Source organism: Lissotriton helveticus, chromosome 3_1, assembly GCF_964261635.1.
Source record: "Lissotriton helveticus chromosome 3_1, aLisHel1.1, whole genome shotgun sequence".
Taxonomy (NCBI): domain Eukaryota; kingdom Metazoa; phylum Chordata; class Amphibia; order Caudata; family Salamandridae; genus Lissotriton; species Lissotriton helveticus.
The window spans coordinates 1,887,270,890-1,887,284,422 of NC_136061.1; the positions used below are offsets into that span (position 1 = coordinate 1,887,270,890).

The window sequence follows — 13,533 nt, forward strand, 5'->3', positions numbered from 1 at the left end:
CCCGGAAGCTTGTTTGCTTTCCAGTGAAGAATTGGCTTGGTAGTTGGGTCTGCCCTGTTCCCATGATGCACTGGGCCAGGGACAGACTAATTTGCATATAGCCAGGTTCTGAACTGGGATGGTGCAGTGAGCTAAAAAACGGTGATGGATCAAGCCCTGATCTGTTGACTGGGTAGGAGTGTTCTGATTAACTCAGATACTCTGTCCATCACCACCCCCTTTTTGTAATTATTTTGGCCACCATGAGTGTGGAAGGGTATGCTCAGACATGAGTCCCTTGCTCATTGCAGCATCAGGATTCACGCAAGCCGGGCCGAAGACGGCTGTAATGCCAGAAACCGGTCCCCGGAAGCTTGTTTCCTTTCCAGAGAAGAATTGGCTTTGTAGTTGGGTCTGCCCTGTTCCCATGATGCACTGGGCCAGGGACAGACTAATTTGCATATAGCCAGGTTCTGAACTGGGATGGTGCAGTGAGCTAAAAAACGGTGATGGATCAAGCCCTGATCTGTTGACTGGGTAGGAGTGTTCTGATTAACTCAGATACTCTGTCCATCACCACCCCCTTTTTGTAATTATTTTGGCCACCATGAGTGTGGAAGGGTATGCTCAGACATGAGTCCCTTGCTCATTGCACCATCAGGATTCCCGCAAGCCGGGCCGAAGACGGCTGTAATGCCAGAAACCGGTCCTCGGAAGCTTGTTTCCTTTCCAGTGAAGAATTGGCTTGGTAGTTAGGTCTGCCCTGTTCCCATGATGCACTGGGCCAGGTACAGACTAATTTGCATATAGCCAGGTTCTGAACTGGGATGGTGCAGTGAGCTAAAAACGGTGATGGATCAAGCCCTGATCTGTTGACTGGGTAGGAGTGTTCTGATTAACTCAGATACTCTGTCCATCACCACCCCCTTTTTGTAATTATTTTGGCCACCATGAGTGTGGAAGGGTATGCTCAGACATGAGTCCCTTGCTCATTGCACCATCAGGATTCACGCAAGCCGGGCCGAAGACGGCTGTAATGCCAGAAACCGGACCCCGGAAGCTTGTTTCCTTTCCAGTGAAGAATTGGCTTGGTAGTTGGGTCTGCCCTGTTCCCATGATGCACTGGGCCAGTGACAGACTAATTTGCATATAGCCAGGTTCTGAACTGGGATGGTGCAGTGAGCTAAAAAACGGTGATGGATCAAGCCCTGATCTGTTGACTGGGTAGGAGTGTTCTGATTAACTCAGATACTCTGTCCATCACCACCCCCTTTTTGTAATTATTTTGGCCACCATGAGTGTGGAAGGGTATGCTCAGACATGAGTCCCTTGCTCATTGCACCATCAGGATTCACGCAAGCCGGGCCGAAGACGGCTGTAATGCCAGAAACCGGTCCCCGGAAGCTTGTTTCCTTTCCAGTGAAGAATTGGCTTGGTAGTTGGGTCTGCCCTGTTCCCATGATGCACTGGGCCAGGGACAGACTAATTTGCATATAGCCAGGTTCTGAACTGGGATGGTGCAGTGAGCTAAAAAACGCTGATGGATCAAGCCCTGATCTGTTGACTGGGTAGGAGTGTTCTGATTAACTCAGATACTCTGTCCATCACCACCCACTTTTTGTAATTATTTTGGCCACCATGAGTGTGGAAGGGTATGCTCAGACATGAGTCCCTTGCTCATTGCACCATCAGGATTCACGCAAGCCGGGCCGAAGACGGCTGTAATGCCAGAAACCGGTCCCCGGAAGCTTGTTTCCTTTCCAGTGAAGAATTGGCTTGGTAGTTGGGTCTGCCCTGTTCCCATGATGCACTGTGCCAGGGACAGACTAATTTGCATATAGCCAGGTTCTGAACTGGGATGGTGCAGTGAGCTAAAAAACGGTGATGGATCAAGCCCTGATCTGTTGACTGGGTAGGAGTGTTCTGATTAACTCAGATACTCAGTCCATCACCACCCCCTTTTTGCAGTTATTTTGGCCACCATGAGTGTGGAAGGGTATGCTCAGACATGAGTCCCTTGCTCATTGCACCATCAGGATTCACGCAAGCCGGGCCGAAGACAGCTGTAATGCCAGAAACCGGTCCCCGGAAGCTTGTTTCCTTTCCAGTGAAGAATTGGCTTGGTAGTTGGGTCTGCCCTGTTCCCATGATGCACTGGGCCAGGGACAGACTAATTTGCATGTAGCCAGGTTCTGAACTGGGATGGTGCAGTGAGCTAAAAAACGGTGATGGATCAAGCCCTGATCTGTTGACTGGGTAGGAGTGTTCTGATTAACTCAGATACTCTGTCCATCACCACCCCCTTTTTGTAATTATTTTGGCCACCATGAGTGTGGAAGGGTATGCTCAGACATGAGTCCCTTGCTCATTGCACCATCAGGATTCACGCAAGCCGGGCCGAAGACGGCTGTAATGCCAGAAACCGGTCCCCGGAAGCTTGTTTCCTTTCCAGTGAAGAATTGGCTTGGTAGTTGGGTCTGCCCTGTTCCCATGATGCACTGGGCCAGGGACATACTAATTTGCATATAGCCAGGTTCTGAACTGGGATGGTGCAGTGAGCTAAAAAACGGTGATGGATCAAGCCCTGCTCTGTTGACTGGGTAGGAGTGTTCTGATTAACTCAGATACTCTGTCCATCACCACCCCCTTTTTGTAATTATTTTGGCCACCATGAGTGTGGAAGGGTATGCTCAGACATGAGTCCCTTGCTCATTGCACCATCAGGATTCACGCAAGCCGGGCCGAAGACGGCTGTAATACCAGAAACCGGTCCCCGGAAGCTTGTTTCCTTTCCAGTGAAGAATTGGATTGGTAGTTGGGTCTGCCCTGTTCCCATGATGCACTGGGCCAGGGACAGACTAATTTGCATAAAGCCAGGTTCTGAACTGGGATGGTGCAGTGAGCTAAAAAACGGTGATGGATCAAGCCCTGATCTGTTGACTGGGTAGGAGTGTTCTGATTAACTCAGATACTCTGTCCATCACCACCCCCTTTTTGTAATTATTTTGGCCACCATGAGTGTGGAAGGGTATGCTCAGACATGAGTCCCTTGCTCATTGCACCATCAGGATTCACGCAAGCCGGGCCGAAGACGGCTGTAATGCCTGAAACCGGTCCCCGGAAGCTTGTTTCCTTTCCAGTGAAGAATTGGCTTGGTAGTTGGGTCTGCCCTGTTCCCATGATGCACTGGGCCAGGGACAGACTAATTTGCATATAGCCAGGTTCTGAACTGGGATGGTGCAGTGAGCTAAAAAACGGTGATGGATCAAGCCCTGATCTGTTGACTGGGTAGGAGTGTTCTGATTAACTCAGATACTCTGTCCATCACCACCCCCTTTTTGTAATTATTTTTGCCACCATGAGTGTGGAAGGGTATGCTCAGAAATGAGTCCCTTGCTCATTGCACCATCAGGATTCACGCAAGCCGGGCCGAAGACGGCTGTAATGCCAGAAACCGGTCCCCGGAAGCTTGTTTCCTTTCCAGTGAAGAATTGGCTTGGTAGTTGGGTCTGCCCTGTTCCCATGATGCACTGGGCCAGGGACAGACTAATTAGCATATAGCCAGGTTCTGAACTGGGATGGTGCAGTGAGCTAAAAAACGGTGATGGATCAAGCCCTGATCTGTTGACTGGGTAGGAGTGTTCTGATTAACTCAGATACTCTGTCCATCACCACCCCCTTTTTGTAATTATTTTGGCCACCATGAGTGTGGAAGGGTATGCTCAGACATGAGTCCCTTGCTCATTGCACCATCAGGATTCACGTAAGCCGGGCTGAAGATGGCTGTAATGCCAGAAACCGGTCCCCGGAAGCTTGTTTCCTTTCCAGTGAAGAATTGGCTTGGTAGTTGGGTCTGCCCTGTTCCCATGATGCACTGGGCCAGGGACAGACTAATTTGCATATAGCCAGGTTCTGAACTGGGATGGTGCAGTGAGCTAAAAAACGGTGATGGATCAAGCCCATATCTGTTGACTGGGTAGGAGTGTTCTGATTAACTCAGATACTCTGTCCATCACCACCCCCTTTTTGTAATTATTTTGGCCACCATGAGTGTGGAAGGGTATGCTCAGACATGAGTCCCTTGCTCATTGCACCATCAGGATTCACGCAAGCCGGGCCGAAGACGGCTGTAATGCCAGAAACTGGTCCCCGGAAGCTTGTTTCCTTTCCAGTGAAGAATTGGCTTGGTAGTTGGGTCTGCCCTGTTCCCATGATGTACTGGGCCAGGGACAGACTAATTTGCATATAGCCAGGTTCTGAACTGGGATGGTGCAGTGAGCTAAAAAACGGTGATGGATCAAGCCCTGATCTGTTGACTGGGTAGGAGTGTTCTGATTAACTCAGATACTCTGTCCATCACCACCCCCTTTTTGTAATTATTTTGGCCACCATGAGTGTGGAAGGGTATGCTCAGACATGAGTCCCTTGCTCATTGCACCATCAGGATTCACGCAAGCCGGGCCGAAGACGGCTGTAATGCCAGAAACCGGTCCCCGGAAGCTTGTTTCCTTTCCAGTGAAGAATTGTCTTGGTAGTTGGGTCTGCCCTGTTCCCATGATGCACTGGGCCAGGGACATACTAATTTGCATATAGCAAGGTTCTGAACTGGGATGGTGCAGTGAGCTAAAAAACGGTGATGGATCAAGCCCTGATCTGTTGACTGGGTAGGTGTGTTCTGATTAACTCAGATACTCTGTCCATCACCACCCCCTTTTTGTAATTATTTTGGCCACCATGAGTGTGGAAGGGTATGCTCAGACATGAGTCCCTTGCTCATTGCACCATCAGGATTCACGCAAGCCGGGCCGAAGACGGCTGTAATACCAGAAACCGGTCCCCGGAAGCTTGTTTCCTTTCCAGTGAAGAATTGGCTTGGTAGTTGGGTCTGCCCTGTTCCCATGATGCACTGGGCCAGGGACAGACTAATTTGCATATAGCCAGGTTCTGAACTGGGATGGTGCAGTGAGCTAAAAAACGGTGATGGATCAAGCCCTGATCTGTTGACTGGGTAGGAGTGTTCTGATTAACTCAGATACTCTGTCCATCACCACCCCCTTTTTGTAATTATTTTGGCCACCATGAGTGTGGAAGGGTATGCTCAGACATGAGTCCCTTGCTCATTGCACCATCAGGATTCACGCAAGCCGGGCCGAAGACGGCTGTAATGCCAGAAACCGGTCCCCGGAAGCTTGTTTCCTTTCCAGTGAAGAATTGGCTTGGTAGTTGGGTCTTCCCTGTTCCCATGATGCACTGGGCCAGGGACAGACTAATTTGCATATAGCCAGGTTCTGAACTGGGATGGTGCAGTGAACTAAAAAACGGTGATGGATCAAGCCCTGATCTGTTGACTGGGTAGGAGTGTTCTGATTAACTCAGATACTCTGTCCATCACCACCCCCTTTTTGTAATTATTTTGGCCACCATGAGTGTGGAAGGGTATGCTCAGACATGAGTCCCTTGCTCATTGCACCATCAGGATTCACGCAAGCCGGGCCGAAGACGGCTGTAATGCCAGAAACCGGTCCCCGGAAGCTTGTTTCCTTTCCAGTGAAGAATTGGCTTGGTAGTTGGGTCTGCCCTGTTCCCATGATGCACTGGGCCAGGGACAGACTAATTAGCATATAGCCAGGTTCTGAACTGGGATGGTGCAGTGAGCTAAAAAACGGTGATGGATCAAGCCCTGATCTGTTGACTGGGTAGGAGTGTTCTGATTAACTCAGATACTCTGTCCATCACCACCCCCTTTTTGTAATTATTTTGGCCACCATGAGTGTGGAAGGGTATGCTCAGACATGAGTCCCTTGCTCATTGCACCATCAGGATTCACCCAAGCCGGGCCGAAGACGGCTGTAATGCCAGAAACCGGTCCCCGGAAGCTTGTTTCCTTTCCAGTGAAGAATTGGCTTGGTAGTTGGGTCTGCCCTGTTCCCATGATGCACTGGGCCAGGGACAGACTAATTTGCATATAGCCAGGTTCTGAACTGGGATGGTGCAGTGAGCTAAAAAACGGTGATGGATCAAGCCCTGATCTGTTGACTGGGTAGGAGTGTTCTGATTAACTCAGATACTCTGTCCATCACCACCCCCTTTTTGTAATTATTTTGGCCACCATGAGTGTGGAAGGGTATGCTCAGACATGAGTCCCTTGCTCGTTGCACCATCAGGATTCACGCAAGCCGGGCCGAAGACGGCTGTAATGCCAGAAACCGGTCCCCGGAAGCTAGTTTCCTTTCCAGTGAAGAATTGGCTTGGTAGTTGGGTCTGCCCTGTTCCCATGATGCACTGGGCCAGGGACAGACTAATTTGCATATAGCCAGGTTCTGAACTGGGATGGTGCAGTGAGCTAAAAAACGGTGATGGATCAAGCCCTGATCTGTTGACTGGGTAGGAGTGTTCTGATTAACTCAGATACTCTGTCCATCACCACCCCCTTTTTGTAATTATTTTGGCCACCATGAGTGTGGAAGGGTATGCTCAGACATGAGTCCCTTGCTCATTGCACCATCAGGATTCACGCAAGCCGGGCCGAAGACGGCTGTAATGCCAGAAACCGGTCCCCGGAAGCTTGTTTCCTTTCCAGTGAAGAATTGGCTTGGTAGTTGGGTCTTCCCTGTTCCCATGATGCACTGGGCCAGGGACAGACTAATTTGCATATAGCCAGGTTCTGAACTGGGATGGTGCAGTGAACTAAAAAACGGTGATGGATCAAGCCCTGATCTGTTGACTGGGTAGGAGTGTTCTGATTAACTCAGATACTCTGTCCATCACCACCCCCTTTTTGTAATTATTTTGGCCACCATGAGTGTGGAAGGGTATGCTCAGACATGAGTCCCTTGCTCATTGCACCATCAGGATTCACGCAAGCCGGGCCGAAGACGGCTGTAATGCCAGAAACCGGTCCCCGGAAGCTTGTTTCCTTTCCAGTGAAGAATTGGCTTGGTAGTTGGGTCTGCCCTGTTCCCATGATGCACTGGGCCAGGGACAGACTAATTAGCATATAGCCAGGTTCTGAACTGGGATGGTGCAGTGAGCTAAAAAACGGTGATGGATCAAGCCCTGATCTGTTGACTGGGTAGGAGTGTTCTGATTAACTCAGATACTCTGTCCATCACCACCCCCTTTTGTAATTATTTTGGCCACCATGAGTGTGGAAGGGTATGCTCAGACATGAGTCCCTTGCTCATTGCACCATCAGGATTCACCCAAGCCGGGCCGAAGACGGCTGTAATGCCAGAAACCGGTCCCCGGAAGCTTGTTTCCTTTCCAGTGAAGAATTGGCTTGGTAGTTGGGTCTGCCCTGTTCCCATGATGCACTGGGCCAGGGACAGACTAATTTGCATATAGCCAGGTTCTGAACTGGGATGGTGCAGTGAGCTAAAAAACGGTGATGGATCAAGCCCTGATCTGTTGACTGGGTAGGAGTGTTCTGATTAACTCAGATACTCTGTCCATCACCACCCCCTTTTTGTAATTATTTTGGCCACCATGAGTGTGGAAGGGTATGCTCAGACATGAGTCCCTTGCTCGTTGCACCATCAGGATTCACGCAAGCCGGGCCGAAGACGGCTGTAATGCCAGAAACCGGTCCCCGGAAGCTAGTTTCCTTTCCAGTGAAGAATTGGCTTGGTAGTTGGGTCTGCCCTGTTCCCATGATGCACTGGGCCAGGGACAGACTAATTTGCATATAGCCAGGTTCTGAACTGGGATGGTGCAGTGAGCTAAAAAACGGTGATGGATCAAGCCCTGATCTGTTGACTGGGTAGGAGTGTTCTGATTAACTCAGATACTCTGTCCATCACCACCCCCTTTTTGTAATCATGTACCAAAGCAGCTCTCCGATTCCTGTTTGGAAATACTCTGTCCCCCACTCCAGGGATTTGAGCAAAAGGAACGGAGTTTGCATCAATTATGTATGTATTTGTGAGTGGATAGTTTAGAGGTAACGCTGCATAGCTGCCTTCCCTTGAGGCTTTTACTGCTAGTAACGTTTCACCGTCTATTACTCTTTTCGAGTGAGTGATTGTAGCTACGGAAGCCGTTTGCACAGCTGCCTTCGCGGCTTCATCAGCCAATGAATTCCCTGCACCGTGAACGCCATCACGTTGATGACTCAGTGTATGAATCACGTGAGTCCTTTGTAGTTCTTTCTTCAAAAGAACTACTTGTTCCCAAAGTGTTTTATGCTTAATTGTGCCACCTTTTGAATTTTTGAAACGAGTTTGAACCCAGTTCTGCAAGTGTTCGTTGTAAGAGTCAATGCAGAAATACGAATTGCACACTATTAGTGTGGGGAATTCGTGATCGGTATTTTAAAGCGCCATCTTGAAAGCTTGTAGTTCAGGTCACTGAGCTGTACAGTCTCCGAGTGATTGTGTTTTAGTGACCATAGGTCTGACTCTACCTACGCGCCAACGACCTTCAACGATTGCGCACGCAGCACTATATGCTTGTTTACCCCCAACTGCGGGCTGCGCTGATCCGTCTGTATAGATTATACATCCGTAATGTTCTAGAGGCAGAATCTCGGTCGGCAGGGGACAGTCATACTCGTAGTGTAGGAATTCTTGTGTTTTTAAGTAGGGGTCAAACACGTATTCAACGTCTGTTGCAGCAAGAGAGTTAACCCATTGTATCCATCTTGGATGTAAAGCTTTTGCATTGGGAATGCTTGCTTTTGTCACTGCCTCTAAGGCAGGTACAGGTGTAACGCTCATTATACGTTTACCCTGTGCTAGGGCTCTCTCCTTTGCTACTGCAGTTTGAACCGCTGTCAGAATTTTTTTTTTTAGAAATGAATTTTACTTCCACTTGTGTGTACAAGTGTGATTCATATGCTATTGGTACCTTTTCACCTTCATTAAAGGTCAGGTATGTGAATCCGCATCTCCCTGGGATGATTCGGATTACAAGGTTGCGCACATTGTCGCGTGTCTCTAACTGAGTTTTCGCTAACATGTCTGTTTGGACTGAACGCAAAATTTCTGTGTGTGTTTGAGTCCAATATTTTGGTTTGAAATCAGGTTTGATTAGTTCGTAGAGAGGTTTAACCCTTTCTGTGTAATTCAGAACATAAGTTCTTCCAAAATTCAGGAAACTCAGAATTGACTGTGTGTTTTTCAGCGTTTTTGGAGGTTGGAGCAGCGCACATTTCTCTAGAAAGTTTGCTGCCAGGCTTTTGCCTTCACTTGATAACTCGTATCCTAAGAATAGGACGTTGAGGTGGGCAATTTGTGATTTCTTAAAATTGAATTTATACTCTTCAGAAGCAAACCCAAGTATTATGGTGTTCACTCTTTTCAAGTGCCTGTCCAAATTGTCCTCTGTAAGATAGATGTCATTAACATATGATAATGCCTCATCATCGTACGTTTATAGTAACTCTGTTACCCTGGCTGAAAATAACCCTGGACTATTCTTGAATCCTTGGGGGTGATGGCAAAAGTTTTGCTGTGTCCCCATAATTGAGAAAGCGGACAAATGCCAGCTTTCCAGTGCAATGTTTTGACAAAAAAAACATTTGAAATATCTAATGTGGTTTTATATTTTTTTGCACGATGTTATTCATCAGTGCTACACTATGTGCATTTTGTACTGCAAATGTTTTGCAACAGGAGTTTAAATGTCTGTAATCCAAAACTAGACGATATGAATTGTCTGGTTTGGAGACAGGAAACAAAGGATTGTTCATTGACGAGGTGCATGTTTCAATCACCCCTTGGTATTCAAGTTGATTTAAAATCTCCCTGACTTGTTTCTTAGCTTTATGCTTAACTGGATACTGCCTTTGTGCAATAGGTTGATTTTTTTAACTGGATGTTATGGTGAGGAGAATCCTCATCCCATCCCAAATGATTTTTATATAAGGCTGGAGCCTGGGCCACAGCACATTTTCTGGCATAGGTGTATTTTCTATGAATAGGAATATGATTAAAGAAGGCTGGCATAATTATCTCTTCACCATGTGGGCACTCCCTAACAAATTCAGGTGGCAGTCTTGTTCAGCTAGAAGAATGTCATAGCCCTTAGAGAGCTTCTCCCAAAAGAGTGCTTTTATTTTTCTAGTTATGTCCCCCTCCATCTGTTATGTTATGTTATGTTAATTTCGATTTATATAGCGCCAAATCACCAACAGGTCTCTTAGCGCTTGCTTTGGGAACCCGTCCTGGCTTTCCCTGTGAGATAACCCCTACTGGGCATCCCCAAGGTGAAGACCAGGCATCCCATCGCAGTGGGGCCGTAGTGGAGATTAAGCAAGCTATTGCCCAGAGTTTCAGAGTGTGAACCCATGATTCGAGTAGGCACCAAGGCGAGAATTATCGAGTCCGTGGACACTTTGAGCTCAAGACCCTGCCGCGTCAGGAATTGAACCCTGGTCCCGGGTCTGACCTCTACATCAGGGTCTGCCTCCTCTAACCAGTGAGATACACTTCTCCATCTGGAGTGTTACTTCATATAACTTGTGGGGTACACTAACCCTGGTGTCAGCATTTTCAACCTGAATGCATTCATTCAAGTCCACTGTCTCCAGATGATCCATCAGGATCCTGCGAACTATGGTGACTTCTGCTGCTCTGTCTAGCATTGTTTAGGCCCACTCCCTGTTCTTGAGTTGTGTCCTCAAGATCCTCGGCATGTCTGATCTTTATGCTTGCTACCTTCTTCTTGGTGAATTGAGTTTTCTTATTTTTTGGAACGCGCTGTTCCTCTTTGGACTTCACGCGTTCCTCTTTTGGTTCTGATTGTCCTCTCCTCTCGGATTTCTGCGTAGAAGTCTGAAAGGTACGAGAGGAACGAGAATCAGTATCTTGATATCTATCAGGTTTTCTCAAAGTATCCCTATTCCTAAGGTTATACCTTTTTTCAGAGGGCTCCCGTTGTGGAGACCTACCTCCCCGTTGGGGAGATCTTCCTCTGGACTGAGAACGTTTCTCTTTAGGAAGTGTTTATTTAGCATTTTCCCACTTCTTCTTAGGAGTAGTGAGATTATTTTTAATAAAAACTTTTTCAGGACTTTCAGTTAGTTGGGGTTTTAATGGTTTCCCACCCAAACTATCTCTACCCAGTTCTTCATATGATTTTTCAATAATTCTTGCAAGCTCATATGGTTGGTCCGTTATATCTGTTTCTTTTAACTTTTGGCGGATTGCCACGGATGCTGTTTCACCTTTAATGTTGGCTAATAGTGTAGCCGAGACCTGTTTGAAATCTTTCAGTAATATCATACCTAGATTTAAGGGCGGTTCTGGACCATACTCATTTTGAATCTGTCTCAGAACGTCTGGCATCACCCCCATGAACGGTACACCATGTGTTTTTGTGTAGATTGAAGTCCTCCACATGTGGTGCTATCCCCATTGGTAAACAGATTGTCAGAATTCTGTGTTTCTCATGAGGTGTACTATCAGGGAATACTGCCTCAATTTGAGTAATTATTTGTGCTATCCAAAACGGAATTTGTTCCCCTTTGGCAGACATTTTACCAATGGCTGATTGTATAGTCTGTGGTGTTATTTTGTTTGTGTTCCCCTGGTGAGGGGTGTGCTGTGGAATCCTTACAGTAGGTTGTACTGTTAAGGTCCGCAGGACATATTGGACCAATTGTCTATGTATTTTGATTAACTCTTTCAGCTGAGCTAACAGTTCTCGACCTGTCTTTTTTTCTTTGTCTGGATGTGGTGTAATTGTGTGTGTCTTGTGTCTTGTAAAGCGCACTGCTACCCGCACCGCAGGCCTCGTAGCGCCTAGTACCGGCCATGTAGCTCCTGGTCTACCTAGTGGACCGAGCCTGGTAATGTGATTTTCCTGTTTTAGGGCGCCTTTAAACCAGAGCTGATGCTCTTGGTAAGTTAATGGAATTTCAATGTCCTCGTAAGGAACATATTCCTCCGGAGGTTCCTCTACTTTGTAGTAGTGGAACTCGTGTGTTCCTCCATCTGCTGGAAGAAAGTGAATCCATGAATAGAATACCTCGGTTTGCCGATATTTATGTGCCTCTATAACAAAGATTACTTTACCACCTCTCGATGATACCCCATTATTTATGAGTCTGAAAGTTATAGTTTTTCTTATGTTTACTGGGATGATTACAGCATCCGGGTCATTCTGTAACCTATTTCTGTCATCTGAAACTGCTTGTGCTGCAGCTGCAGCTAATTCTTCATCAGACATCGTTATTTTACTGACGGAAAAGTTTGCAGAATAGGTTCAAGGCAACAAAGATTAGGTGCACAATATTTTGGAACACTGTATCCTTCAAGGCTGAACAAACCAAAAACTAATACATAGGATTTTTTGTCCTACTCAGTTTTGGTGGATATTTACCTTTCAACCACTCCAGACGTCTATTGGAGTTTTTACGGGAGAAAGGGGTCTGTGTGAAAAGCATGACTGAGTTACTCTAGTATCTAGCGTTAAATTATCACCTTACCAAACGTTGGGCGCCATGTGGTGTAGTTCATATATTCCAAATAGACTCTGAGCATTGGAATACATATACTATAGTTTAGACGTAGGACTGAAGTCGACTAGGTCTCTATCGTATATATTAGACTTAATTGTGAGTTCCAGCTAGCTCAGAGGTCACTAGAAACTTTCTCAAATTCACCAGAAGGGATTGGTTTCTGACAACCGCATAAACATGACAACTTTGTTTCCCAAGAATAAGAAATCAATCTCTAGAGTCACGGAAACAATAGATAGCTATTTTACTCAGTCATTCGTGCATGCTTCATTTCACCAGAGGTGCTGAGAAAATAGAGAGACGGGCGTTTTCAATAAAAGTATTTATGGAACAGTCTTGTTTCTCAAGCATAAGAAATGTACTGCTAGAATCGTAGTACCGGTAATAAAGTACAGAGTATATAATACGAACAGTATTATAAAGTAGTACTGTAAAAGCATGATATGGTTTCTAAGCCATAAATTGCCTTAAAACGGATAACATACATACAGGGTTAAAATGATGGCTAAAAGTACTCAACTGGTGCTTCTAAAATACGCCTACCCCGGTCTACCTGACCTAAGCCTAGCACAAGGGAAGAAGTAAGAGAGGAGTTGTTTAGTTTTAGTATTTCTTGCCAAGAATCTAATCAAGAATTCTCTACGGGTCTAATAAGCTCCGTACCTTGGTTTAGAATGAAGGAGGTCTTGTATCTCTCTCTCTCAGGACTCGATTTCCCAGCAACCCGCAAGGGTAGCCTGGAACCACTGGAGCTGGATTTCTCGGCAAGAGAAAAAACAGTGTCTCTCAGTGCGTCAGCTGGAGGGTCGGCTTCCTTCGGCTCTTGCTGCTGCAGGGCGTCGGGCAAGTAGTTCGTCGATCTGCTCCAAACCACCGTGTGTTTGTCTGGGCAAATGTAGGCATATTTATACCTTAAAGGTGCAGAGTTTGACGTGTGATTGGACTTAATATTGTCACTCAAAGACTCAATTATTTGAAAACTCCAGGATTTCTTGGATACATCAATATTCAAGCAGGGGGAAGTCCCTAGCTGGTGAAGGCGGGTTTTTCCAAGAAATCGTTGTTGATTCTCGGATCTTAGTGGAAGTAGCCAT

The 13,533-nt window shown here is 46.7% G+C and overlaps 1 protein-coding gene across 2 annotated transcripts in view; it reads right to left on the reverse strand.

Annotated features, from left to right (window-relative positions):
• The window catches only part of LOC144823936 (sperm-specific sodium:proton exchanger-like), an 8,804,346-nt gene that overhangs the window by 2,758,533 nt on the left and 6,032,280 nt on the right, over nt 1-13,533 (reverse strand). The gene's annotated exons all lie outside the window — the stretch shown is intronic.